Source organism: Lissotriton vulgaris, chromosome 6 (assembly GCF_964263255.1).
Source record: "Lissotriton vulgaris chromosome 6, aLisVul1.2, whole genome shotgun sequence".
Lineage (NCBI taxonomy): Eukaryota > Metazoa > Chordata > Amphibia > Caudata > Salamandridae > Lissotriton > Lissotriton vulgaris.
Window position 1 is genome coordinate 1,340,664,219 of NC_141694.1, and position 12,909 is coordinate 1,340,677,127.

At 40.4% G+C, this 12,909-nt stretch overlaps 1 protein-coding gene across 2 annotated transcripts in view; it reads right to left on the bottom strand.

Annotated features, from left to right (window-relative positions):
- The window catches only part of GREM2 (gremlin 2, DAN family BMP antagonist), a 612,157-nt gene that overhangs the window by 231,005 nt on the left and 368,243 nt on the right, over positions 1-12,909 (bottom strand). Inside the window, exon 2 of one of the 2 annotated variants that reach the window (XR_015296659.1) lies at positions 4,684-4,875. The gene's annotated coding sequence lies outside the window, so the exon portion shown is untranslated. Of the gene's footprint in view, positions 1-4,683; positions 4,876-12,909 lie in introns of those variants that run through there. The other variant, XM_086927477.1, reaches the window with a different exon arrangement.

Sequence of the window (12,909 nt, forward strand, 5' to 3'; positions counted from 1 at the left end):
AGCTCGTCATGAGCTCCGGCGCTCCTGTGCTCATGACGAGCTCAGCTGAGCTCGTCACAGGTGTATTGCCTCCCGTGGAACAATTACATGTGCTTTCTATTTATATTTGCGAAGTAGGCACTGAAAATAGAGCTTTACTTGACTGTTTCTTTTTGTACCGTCTGCGACATCAAACTAATGAGCTGGCACTCCTAATCATAAGACTGGAAGTTTGTTGCAGATCAGTACATGATTTATTTTAATCACCCTTGATCCGTGATTAATGCCACAATAGCAATAGATTAATTTATATCTGAAACCCTACGCCCCGTCAATAACATGCTGATTTATTTCAAGTGTCTGGGAAGGCACCCTGCATTCAGACAACTCACTCCTCATTCTCACCCTTCACGCACACCTTGCACTCACAGTGCATAGTTATCGATTTCCCGCATTTGCCACATAATCCATTATCTACTGCATAATTTGTAGATTAAAAAAAACTTGTTTCTAGTTCAAACTAAAAATACAGCAACATGTGTTATCTTGCAGTAAAAGGCCCTTTCTAAATGTTGACTGGTCACCTTTCTGTTGCTTATTGCTATATGTGGGTGTTAATGTGGTACTAATGAGGGGTAATAAAAGCCAGGACAGTGCTAACAAGTGTTAACAAGTGTAAATATAGCAAAATAATGCAGTAATGCTATCACAAAATATGCAGCTTTATGAATGATAATTCGCCTTTGCTTGCTGCAGAATTTAGTCAACCTTGCTGCATAATTTAGCCTTTTCCTGCCGCACAATTCCAATGGCCCTGTTTATAGTGCTATGTGGTCCCAGCCTGTGGCAGAAAGCACTGTGAATATGTAAGTCATTATTTTAAAACAGTATCTACTTGTTCTAAGTCGGGCTGCTGCAAAATTATACAGTGAATGAGATAAAACAAGTTCTTACAAAATATACTTTTTAGTAATAAGTAATCAAACTCTATCTAATGCAGACATTTTTGTAAGTGTCTACACAATTCCAAATCTCAGCTGATAACACCCTTACATTACATCTCAAAAAGAATAGATTGTTGCCACCTTGAAGCTTTATTCAGAGCCACTGGAATTATTCAGCAGAAGAGGACAAGATTATGCGTCAGGTTTGACTAAACTATGCAGCAAGAAAGGTAAATTATTCAGCACATTTTGTGTTTAGCTTTCGTTCATTATTTTGTCACTTTAACTCAAGGTAACGCTGTCAATGGAAATATTTCACCTCATTAGTAACAGTTTAACACCCAAATACAGCAGTAAGAAACTACAAGATTACCAGTCAATCTTCGCGAAGGGCCATCCACTGCTCCAGAACACCAGCCGCAACGAATTCTGTTGCGCGCACTGCATCAAATTTGGTGATGCAGTGCACGCAACAATTTTTTTTACTTATTTATATGTTTACTTACCTGTTAATCTCTGTGATCTATACATTACTACCCCCCACTCTGCCCCTCCCAGGAACTCCTACTACCGACCGCGGCTGCAGAACACTTTGTCACGCTTTAAGGAGCTTTTGTTCTGTTTGAGCTACAATCAAGTTTTTGTTGTTGAAATCTTCATGTTATATAGCAAATGCAGTAAACGGATAATTATGTGGAAAACGCTGATGCTGCAGAAGCTCATATTTCCAGTGGCCCTGGCTTTAAGTGACACAATAAATTAATGGCTGGTAAGAAGGCTGTTTTTTCTTGTTAACTTTCTGCACTACCACCACACCCTTCTATTTCAGGCAGAGGCATCTCAAATTCAGGGGCATTATGAAAGCTGGTAGAAGGCCAGCAGGGTTGCATTCAGATACAGAGCCCTAATCCTCTCGATCCCTGGGGCCTCACAGCAATGGTCTAGAAGACGGAGGAAAGAAGCGAGATCTATAGATATTGTCATAGAAAAGGCCCAGACTAGGGAGCACTGTATGGGGACTGATTTTTGTGTTTACAAATGGCCACAGATAGCTTCTTCAAAGAGATACCCCAAAGAAAGGGACACTATAAGTGTTTTTTTTAAAAAGGGACATTCACTTGTGAAGCTGGTACTGCTGCCAAGTGTGTAAGTGGTCACTGCTGGTTATCATTAAGGAAGCAGATACAGCAGGACTAGGGCCCAAGTATTAGGACTGAGGTGATGATCCTTCATGGTGGGGAACATGTGAAAGATGCAGAGGAGATAGCCTGCTACTCAGGACTGCAGTTATCCTTAGTGCAGCAGGTATAGGTGCATTGGGGTCAAAGAGTGGGAGGGCCTCACAACACCCCAATTATGGGGAGCAGTTTGTTTGTGATAATATCTGTTTTTGTTTGATGCATTTGCTGTTCTAAAAGTCTCATATTTAGTGCAGTTCATAAGCTACAAAAAATGTATTCCTGAAATCATCTCATAAGCCCCGCTCCCTGCATGCAGCCATGTACCTCCCACTCCCCCACTCCTTGCCATAATGTTTTAGAGGGGGGCCCGAACTCAAAACATTTTGCTTAGTGGGGCTCAGCATGAAAAAGTGTGGAGACCTCTGCCCTATGCTGACTGTGCGATTTCCATTGACTCCTATAGTGGAAATGTCTATTTAAACTATACCTTTTAAGGTGAGGCAGTCTTCTAACTCCCTGACTTTGGAGAGTAAACCTTTGTTGGTTTGTCTCATGCTTTGGTATCAAAATGATTTGCCTTGACTTCATATAATTTCCATTGCTGCTTTTGATCGAGAGAGAGCCTTATGCTATTTCCGATGCAAACTGATTACCTATTACTTTTCTGTTCTGCAATGCTCTTGAAATTTTCTTAATAAACCTTCATGTTTTACATTTGTTCTTCAATCCAGATAGTTTATTTATGAAATGTTATTTGATCTTTTGTATTGGGGTGCAATTTAGGGACATATTGCCTCATCTGGTTTTGAGGATTAGCACCATCCCCGATCCTGAGCTTGCACTTGATCTCTCTATCCCGTCTATTATCTGAGATTGTGTCAACATCATCTTGGCCATTAATTGAGTGTTTGAATCTGTTACATACATATAAAGCAGGGTAATAAACTCCGTTTTTCAATAATACCACAGCGATAATTGTCCACCCTAAAACCATTGGGATTTGTATTCCTGAGGTGAAAATATACCCTATCAACGAATGCCCTTTGGAGTTGGGAATCACAGGGAAAACTAGTTTTATAGCAACAATTTCCAGAGATAATTCCCAATGACCATGCTGTTTTCAGGGCTCTTTCACTAGGATATATCTGGAAAATATATCCTTCTAGTATCCAGAGTGTGTGGTAATGTCACAAGTCTATTTACAGAACTGCTCAGACTTTTGATTCAGCTGGTTATTTCCAATACCGGTAAAATTGGGAATTGTTCCTTACTTAGAATGAGGATGGGAATTTGCATAAAATGGGCCTTTGTCTACAGTGCCACAGTGGGCAAAAAATGATGGGTTGGAATGCTACCCCGAGCGACTTCCAGTGGTTACATTATTTGCACGTTTTTCTCCCATCTGTTGCATGTACTATGTAATTCCTTAAGGGGTCAGGGGTATGCCCAGATGTATATATCTTGCGCTCTGCACCACAGGATCCAAAATATACATCACTGACGAGGCTAATAAGGCAGAAACCGATTGGGTTTGCTTGTGGTCCCTTAAACAGGGGGCTTTGTCTGGCAGGTTAGGATAGGCTGGACCCATGAAGAGCAAAATCAGTACTGATTTGCATACGACGGGTCTTCCCTAGTCATTTTTGTGTGTATAAGGTCCCCAGATGCCTCATACTACATATTTTTCCATAAACTATAAATTTGACTCATGAAATGACTCATGAAATGCCATACAGCAACAGGCAGAAGGACCTGAAATACCTAACACTGTTGAAAAGGCAGCCCTGCATTAAAATTGCAAATGCCTGGAACATAAATGTGTCAAGAACATTGCATTTATTAAATGTGACATTCATTTACGATTTTAAATTAGGATGTCTCCAATGTAATCATTTCCATTTTGGACCTACAGATTATGTTTACATATTTTAATCATTTGCCGTTCCTCCTGTGAAATCCACTACCTATTAGGTTTGTCCAGCAAATTCTTTTAGAGTGGCACCCTGGGAGGAAGGTGATTATTTCCTGTGCACAACCTTCAACTCATACAAATAGGAAAGATGTCATAATTTGCCACTCACAAATTTTTTTTAAAGATCTCTTTGTGAGGCATACACAACACAGATTTACGCAGGTAAGCGGAGGAAGAACGGAAAGTGTATTGGATTTAAGTAACAAGCAATGGCAAAGCCAGTAGCTCTGTGGCAACATATATAAACACTAGCTGACAACACCTTTATGACTACCATTTACAAATGTTGTTTATCACATTAAAGGCATGAACTATTGGCCAATAGCCTGTTTTGAGAGGGTAATCCTGCTGGTGGTGCCATAGTCCATTCCATGTGTGTTTTAAAGAATTGTTAACAACATGCTTTACAGACAGATGTATTGTCAAGCCAGATCTCAACATTTGATCTTCACAGCTGTTATGAATATTTACACCAGCAATCCCAAGTATAATTAATGAATGCATTCTTTTACAATCAAATGTTTTTAACTACAGGTTTTATAGATGTTTTAAGGTTTCTTGGTGTTTACTATTGAGAAAAGGCTGAAAAGAAGATTTAAATTCTTACCTTCTTTCAATAAACTGCTTCTAACCTGCAGAACAGATACTGTCAATATAGAGTAGGGCCCCGATTCCAAGTGAGACACAAAATTGGAGTCCCGGGGCAAACTCCTCTTCTCGCTGGGATTGGAATCATAAGTTGTGTGGTAACGATAGCACGCCCTCAAGTTTCCCCTTTATGACTTTCTTCAGGTCAAACCTGTCAAAATTTACAAGTTGAAAAGATGTGTTCAGAATTTGGTGCTGAAAGTGCCACATTTTATACATTATTACCCGTGTTCACGAAGTAAATTCGAAATTGGAGCTATTTAGTACACCAAGTACATGCTGCACCACATAGTTTCCTGGGTGCAATAAATATCTCAACCTCATCCGGTTCTCTCACAATCAGGGCTTGTATAGAAACAGTACATTTAAGCTGCAGAGAAGCTATTTGGGAAGAGGGCAGCATGTTATAGCAGTGCTTTACACATGATGGTCTCAATTGTCAAAAACATTTACACATATTTGTTCAAGTTGCCTAAGCAAATGGATCGACTTACAAGTGCAAATTCAGTTACACAATTTACAATATGGTGAATTTGAATTTGGAAACAAATTTAGTCAAACATATTATTATCTCAGTATTATGTGATATCATTAAAAGATTTCTTTTGCTTTCATGGGTGGAAAGTGAATGTTACAAAATGAGGATGCCCTAGAAAGTCGGTTCACACCAATAAACATTTTCTCGCTCTAGTCCAACCCTGGAAACAGTCAAAGATTTGCTTCTGACATGGCCAGAACGAAATCAATTTCCTGTGTGGGAATGGGAAGAAACCCCTCTCACATCAGTTTGGAAAAGGGGCATGGAAGTACTTTCTCCACACTCAAATCATTTCCCTATGGACTAAAACTAGAAAGGAAAGATAGCAAGTACGTTTGCACTCACTCATAACTTAGTGCACAAGAAAATATACACAACCATACTTGTTCCTGAGGAAACAAAATTCATAAACGTATTACAGTGGCGACCAAGGAAATACTAGGACTGTAACAGCTTCCCATGAGTAGTCCTGAAAAACTTTGAAAATTCCAGATATTCATAAATCTTTTGCCAAAATTAGGTGCAAATTTAGGAGTGTTCCTTTTCCAATGTCTTTGGTATTTGGGTTAACTGTTCACAGAGGTTTTGCTGTCACAAACTCTTATAGCATACATGCTTAAAAACTTACGGGAATATTACCAATGTTTAGCGATAATTATCGCTAATGATGCTTATCAACAAATTTTTTAACGCTAATCATCGCCGGAAATTATCGCAGAGATAACTTGCTATTAGCAAGGTTTATCTCAGAAGTGATAAAAATCCTCACGCTAACTGCCAATTGAGAGATTATCGCTGGAAAACCAACAATAATCTCTCGAAGTTTGGCGTTAGCTTGATGATAGGGGGGGTCACAAACTTAGTCATGATATCCACCTTCCAAAGGATATCATGGCTAAGTCAGGAAAATACCAGGTGTAAAAAAAGCAGTGCTAACCGCGGTTAGCGCTCCTTTTTTAATCACTAACAGGGTTAGCGAAATCCTTGATAATAGGAGAAATGTCGTTTAACAACATTTTTCCTATTATTTTTCTCTGGAACGCCCCCTTTGCATCTCATTAGAGATGCAAGGGGAAGCGTGGAGAAAAAGGGTGCTAACATGCAAATTTGCGTGTTAGCACCCTGTTGCTGATAGGGAGATAATTTTATCTCTGCTTTCTTGGCTTTTAAAGCCAAAAAAGTGGAGCTAAATCCCTTGATAATATATACCCCTTAATTCCAAGAGTATGCCATCAAGGCCGGACTGGCCGTAGCGAGCACCAGGAGTTTCTCAGGTGGTACATCTGGATGGGGGCTGGTTTTGGATGGGGGGAGGAATTTTTGTTACCGGGGCAGTTTTACAACATAGCTGGAATATCGGGCCCGGTAACAGCAGCAGTGGTGAGAGAGGAGTGATGCCTCCAACTAGCACCCTCCAGTTCCCAACCCCCGGGGCCGGCCGAGTTGTTTGCCAGGGCTGGTTTTGGTTCCCAGTCCGGCCGTGTATGCCATGCGTACTTTAACAATAAGCCGCATTGCCTGACGATGAAATCTTTGTGAATCTGGCCCTAAGAGTGTATTTGTTTATTCCTGGTGGGAGAACTGCATATGATTATGCGTTCATGAGGAATGTTCTATTCAAATCAGAGGCTGAAACTGAGTACTATGGGACCTAATGCAGTAACAAAATCTTAACTATGCTCGGTCAGAAATTTCGATTATGACTGAGTAATCAGAGTAATTTCAGAAACTCTGCATTAGTCTTTGATGCACAATTACTGATATTTACGGAATTGCTACTACTCCCTTAGATATGAGTAATTTGAGGAGAAAAATCCTACAGCGTGAGCACGTTTATTGAGTGCCTCTCAATCTCACTATGCATGTTCTATTCCATTTAGCGCTATTTGTTAGTACAAAATGAAGCCTCACCTTAATTTTGGGCACAAGAGTGCTTTATTTCACTAAGAAATAGCACTAAATGCAGGATTACTCTTCTCGCATAATTCAAGCATGATTTTGTGGAATTCTTAGGTAATTTTGTGTGTTTACGCTCACAGAATTAAACAAGTTGTACCCCCTGTTACCCTTAATCCCTAGTGATGTAGTAAAAACAGTTATAATCTGCCCCCTCCCACGCCCCAGGTGCCACTGCACCTGCTGCATCATTGATAGCTATGCCCTAGAGTGCAATGTAGAGTAGTATGACGTACTGTGGAGGCACTGTGTTCTTTTTTGAAAAATTTGCAACAGCCTCAGTATTATGTATCCTGCTACTCCTGGGAATGTAGCTGTAAAGCAATGTGAACTTCAGAAGTGAAGAAGAGAGAAATGGAGCACTGGATGAGGCATTCAAGTACCTTTAGGAGAAATGTGCAACTTCAATGCAATGATGCTCTTACAACTGGAATTTAAAGTTGTATGAAATGATTTGTCGGTAGTGTCTACATAATTATTTTCCAAACATTTTTCAAAACGATGTTCAACCAGATTACTTATAGTAAACAACTCCCAAAATGCCACTACAATCCAGAGACCAATAGTACACAAAGAATTAACCAAATAAACTGTCAGTGGAACCGCCCACAACAAATAGAGCATTTATCAAAAACATATATCAATAACTCCAACACAATAGCACCCAAATAACCAAAACAAGTTCAGAAAACAATGTCCTAAAAGGCAAATTTAAGTCGAATTCAGACAATATCAGTGCTTAAAATATTGGGGCCTCATTACGATGTCGGTTGGAGTTGTTTCCGATCGGCATCACCACTGATGCCGAACCGACCAAACTACGGTTGGCAGTCCTGGTACTGCTATTAGGATGCAACTGCACATGGTGCGGATGTAGTCTTCCATTATACAATGGAAGCTTGTAAGGTGGTCTGAAACTGCCCGCAGCACAGGCTTCCATTGTACAATGGGAGTTTTCGCACATTCGTGTACCGTGTGCCAAGCAACCACACAGTGCAGGAATGTGAAGCCCAGGGGCTTAACCGGAGGGCCAGGGGGAAAGGGGCCCTGCTATTGGCCCCCAAAGTCATTCTCCAACAGGCTTTCCATGTCGGAAAAGCCATCATGGAAAGGCTATCGGAAACAAACATCATATTCCTTATGGCGAAACACCATCCTTAACAGATTATGAGCCTTTTCTATCTAGCCGACCAGTTCCTAGTGTCCATCGGAGGCCAGTCGGTTTCCCCTGCCGGTTTACACTCCACCCACTGACATTGCAAATCGTCTGTCAGAATGTAAACCTTCCATGTTGGTAGGTAAACCTACAACCAGTGGTTGGAGGCTTTCTGACCGACATTGAAATAAGGCCCTTGTTATTATGTAACCAAAAGTAATAGAAAGGGGGGAACTCAAATGTGAATGTATCCGTATCCCCCTCGTCTCTCAAAATCACACAATGTAATAGAAAGGGGGAGCTCAAATGTGAATGTATCCGTATCCCCCTCGTCTCTCAAAATCACACAAACCTTCTTGTCTGTACTACTAGTATCTATGGCACTGCCAAAGTATTTGCTGAATGGTTCGGGCATCTATTAGGCATGTGCTTAGATCATTCATGGGCGAAGCTATAATTAGCACTTTACACAGATGGTGTTGCCTTCCAACAGATCAGTTTAGGACCATTTATATGCCTGATACTCTCTGTTGCCCGCCTGGTTCTATGTTACTAAATCGAAAACCAACACATCAGTGGGCACTAAACTCAGTGCCGTCTTAACGCATGGGTACGCTGGGATGTTGCACTGGGGCCCCATGAGCATAGGAGCCCCAAGTAGGCCAGAATGTAACACAAATTTTCCGTTAAACATTTTAATTCATGTGAGTGATTGTGTAGGCAGGGCCCAGTGCAGTGCTTAGACCCGGAGTCTATAATGCTGTTGACAGCCCTAATACACTGCAATTATTACAACAGGGGTTCTTACATCATCTTAGGGGATAAGGGGTGAGTAGCATGATTCTCCCCTCTCTTTTATTTACTGACTCAAGTTATGCTCATCCTTTTTTAAGTTAATCAACTCTTCCTGTTAAGTGGCCTAAAATTACATTTTTTTTTTTTTTTTAATATTTTATTAGAGCATGTTCGAGAAATACAAGGTCAAACAAATGTTGAATTTCATATATTAGTAAGCAAAAGAAACAGAAAAGAAAAAAAAATGACCTCTAAGATTTTCATAATATAGAATTAGCATAAGATACACGTAAAATGTGGCAGTCGTATAATCAAATAAAATTTTTCCATTCTCAGAGTTTTTATAATCATGCTTCCCATGGTAAGTTTGCGAAAATAACTGATAATTTTAGTCCCTCTGTCGCTCATACCACCTAGCGACTGATGACCAAACCAACTCCCCATATATTCTAGATTTTTTCCCTCTAGCTTTGTAGATGGCCGTTTCCTGTTTATATATAGCTAGTAGCCTATTAAGCCATTCCTGAAATACTGGGGCCCCAGAATCCTTCCAATGAGTTGCTAAAATAATTCTATATATGACAGTGCCTATATAAGTTGTATAGATTTCTGGGTTATTGAGTTCTAAAGAACTATCATAGCCAAGTAGGAACAGAGTTGATGAAGTTTTGATTTCGTGACCGAATATCTCTGTCCAAAATTTTATGATGCTTTCCTTAATTGGATCTAACTTAGGGCACTCACAAAACATATGTAACAGGTTTGCAGGGCTAAGTGCACATCTCGGGCATTTATCATGTTCAATCTTACCCCAGGAAAATAATTTAGATGGTGTGTGATATAAATTGTAAACTGTTTTATAGATCTGAGCTTTAAGATTGCTGGCTAGTATAGCTTTGGCAGAGAGCTGCAGAATCATGTCAATGTCAACATTTGGATTATTGAGTTTATTCGCCCAGCTGGTTTCTATTTTTTCTATGTCATCTGGGTGATTATTCAAAAGGATCTCATATATGTTGCTAATTCTGGTTGACTTTTTTTGCATCAAGTCTATGAATGGTATCGTTTTTAGTTCTATGTTTGTAAGATATTGTTTTAGTGATGTATATATTTGAATGAATTTCAAATATTCAGAAGGGTATACTTGATATTTAACGATCAATTCATCAAATGTTATTCTTCCATCTTGGTTTAAAAAGTCCCCAATGGTTACTATACCTAGATTCTCCCATCGTTTGGTTATATTATCATTGAGGTATTACTGAGCTGTGCCATAGGGGTGTATATTTCGAATATTTGGGAATTTGAAGCATTTTAATACTGCAGATCCAAGTTTTAAAAGCATCAGTTATAATTTTAAATGTTATCTTTTTGAAATATGACGGCTCAATTTGTTTTAGTAATAATCCTCTAGCAGTGCTTCCTAGTGTTATTTCATATATAGAGGGTATATCATGTGGTGGTCTGTTTTGATCATTACATCTGGTTGTTGTTAGAAAAGTCATTTGTTGTAGTATAGCTGCCCACATATAGTAAGTTATATTTGGTATCGCTAGACCTCCTCTCAAATTTGATAATGTTAATTTAGGTAATGCTCTTCTTATCTTCCCATAGCTCCAAATAAATGATGATATAATTTGATTTATATTTTTGATGGTAGCGTTATCACATAAAATAGGGATTGCCCGAAAGAGGTAAAGTATCTTTGGGAAGATTGTCATTTTGATGTAATTGCTCCTACCAATTATAGAAAGATGTAAATTATTTACTCTGAGTAAATCAGCTTTTATTTTTGTGATTAGAGGATCATAGTTTAAAATGTTAATATCGTGAGTATTAGACGAGATGTTAACTCCTAGATATTTGGCACTTCTAACTCTAAATTGGCTTATGTATACTGTATTATCAGTGCATACTACCATTGTTTTGTCTTGGTTTAGTGAGTACCCTGAGTAGAGGCCGAATGTTTTAGTAATTGCTTCTATTTCGGCTAAGGCCTCCGTGGGATTGGTTGTTAAGACCGCAACATCATCGGCGTATGCAAGAACTTTAGTATTATAGATGCCGGTTTTTATGGGTGTTATCGCTGGCGAAGTTAGTAGTTTAATAATTAATGGGTTAATGTACAGTGCGAATAGAAGTGGGGAGCACGGACACCCTTGTCGCGTACCTCTCTGGATTTTAATATTTTCAGATTCGCAGCCCCCTGTCAGAATTCTTGCCCTTGGATCTACATAAAGGGCTTTAATTGATTTTATGAATCCCGGGCCGATGTTATTGAAGGCTAGTATTTCCCAGAGAAATTGCCATGAGACCCGATCAAAAGCCTTTTCGGCGTCCAGAAGGACTAGCGACATCTGACCTTTCTCTACTTTCATTATATCAAACAAGGCTATAACTCTACGTGTATGGTCGGTAGTACTTTTGCCTGGTATAAACCCATGTTGCCAGGGAGATACCAGTTTTTCAATAATTTTACCCAAGCGATTGGCGAATATTTTGGCGTATGTTTTAGAGTCTGAGTTAATCAGTGAGATCGGTCTATATGAGGTTGTTAATTCCGGGGGTTTATCCTTCTTCTTGAAAACAGCAATATTTGTTTGTTTCCAAGATTCCGGGGGGATTCCATGCCATTGAACACCCAAAAACAAATCGTGGAGAAATGGGATTATTACTTTGCCTAGTATTTTATATAAGTCTAGGGGTATCTTGTTGGGCCCTGCTGCTTTACCTGCAGCTAATTCCGATATTGCCAGCTCTACTTCTATACGTGTAATTTCTTTGTCTAGTTCTTTCTTTGTGTCATTATCAATAATCTTTGGAGCAAAGATGGCGGCGTCAGGCTAGACGCTGTTAGCAGCCACCTACCAGAGCTGCGGGGTATGCTGCTACACTAACCTGGAAATGGAACATGAGAACGCCGAGGTACTTTTCTTCAGAAGGGAATTAAAACGTATTCACACGGAATAATAAAAAGATGCTGTGCCTGGATTCTGCCTCACGGATGACAACGGAGGGAGACTGCTCGAGGAACGTACCCGCAGAACGCCCGATCCCAGCGAAGGCGACGCTCTCCCTCTTCACCTCGGTAATCGGCTACTCGGTTCTGCGGCTGCTAGCCGGCAGCCGCCCTGCAGCAGAAGATCACTGGGCTTCACGGCGGCGGAACTCCGCGGACTCCGCCGGACCTTCACGCTTGACTTCAGAAGCTGAGAGTCATTCTACGAAGCACTCCGCTAATTCCGCCGATTTCACCAACACACTGTGTTCACACTGCCTACAGGGGACAATGGCCCCGAAAAACGCAGCGGCCGTTGCCTCTGCAGCTGCCAAGACAAGGGCAGCACGGCATGCAATACGAGACCAAGAAGCTGGGGTTAGACGAGGTACTACTCGGGGTGAGCAGCATGAATGCACTGAAACAGTATTTGATAGAACACCCACTCGAAGAACCGTCTCAAGCAAAACTCTGGCTGTCCCTTTATCTACAAAGCCTGCAACAGTGATTACTATGTTGCAACGTGCAGCCGGCCAGAAACAAGTGCCAAAATCACTCCAACTGCAACAAAACAATCAAGCTCAGCTCTCCCCCGTATCCACTGAAGATGGGATTAGCTTAGTAGCTGAAAAGGCTGTGGAAGGCAATGGCAAGAAGAACCCGGAAAATACAGCTGGAAGCAGCCTCGAGGAGACAGACGAGGCGAACTTAACAAAGATAAGCAATGAGCAACAAGCATCAG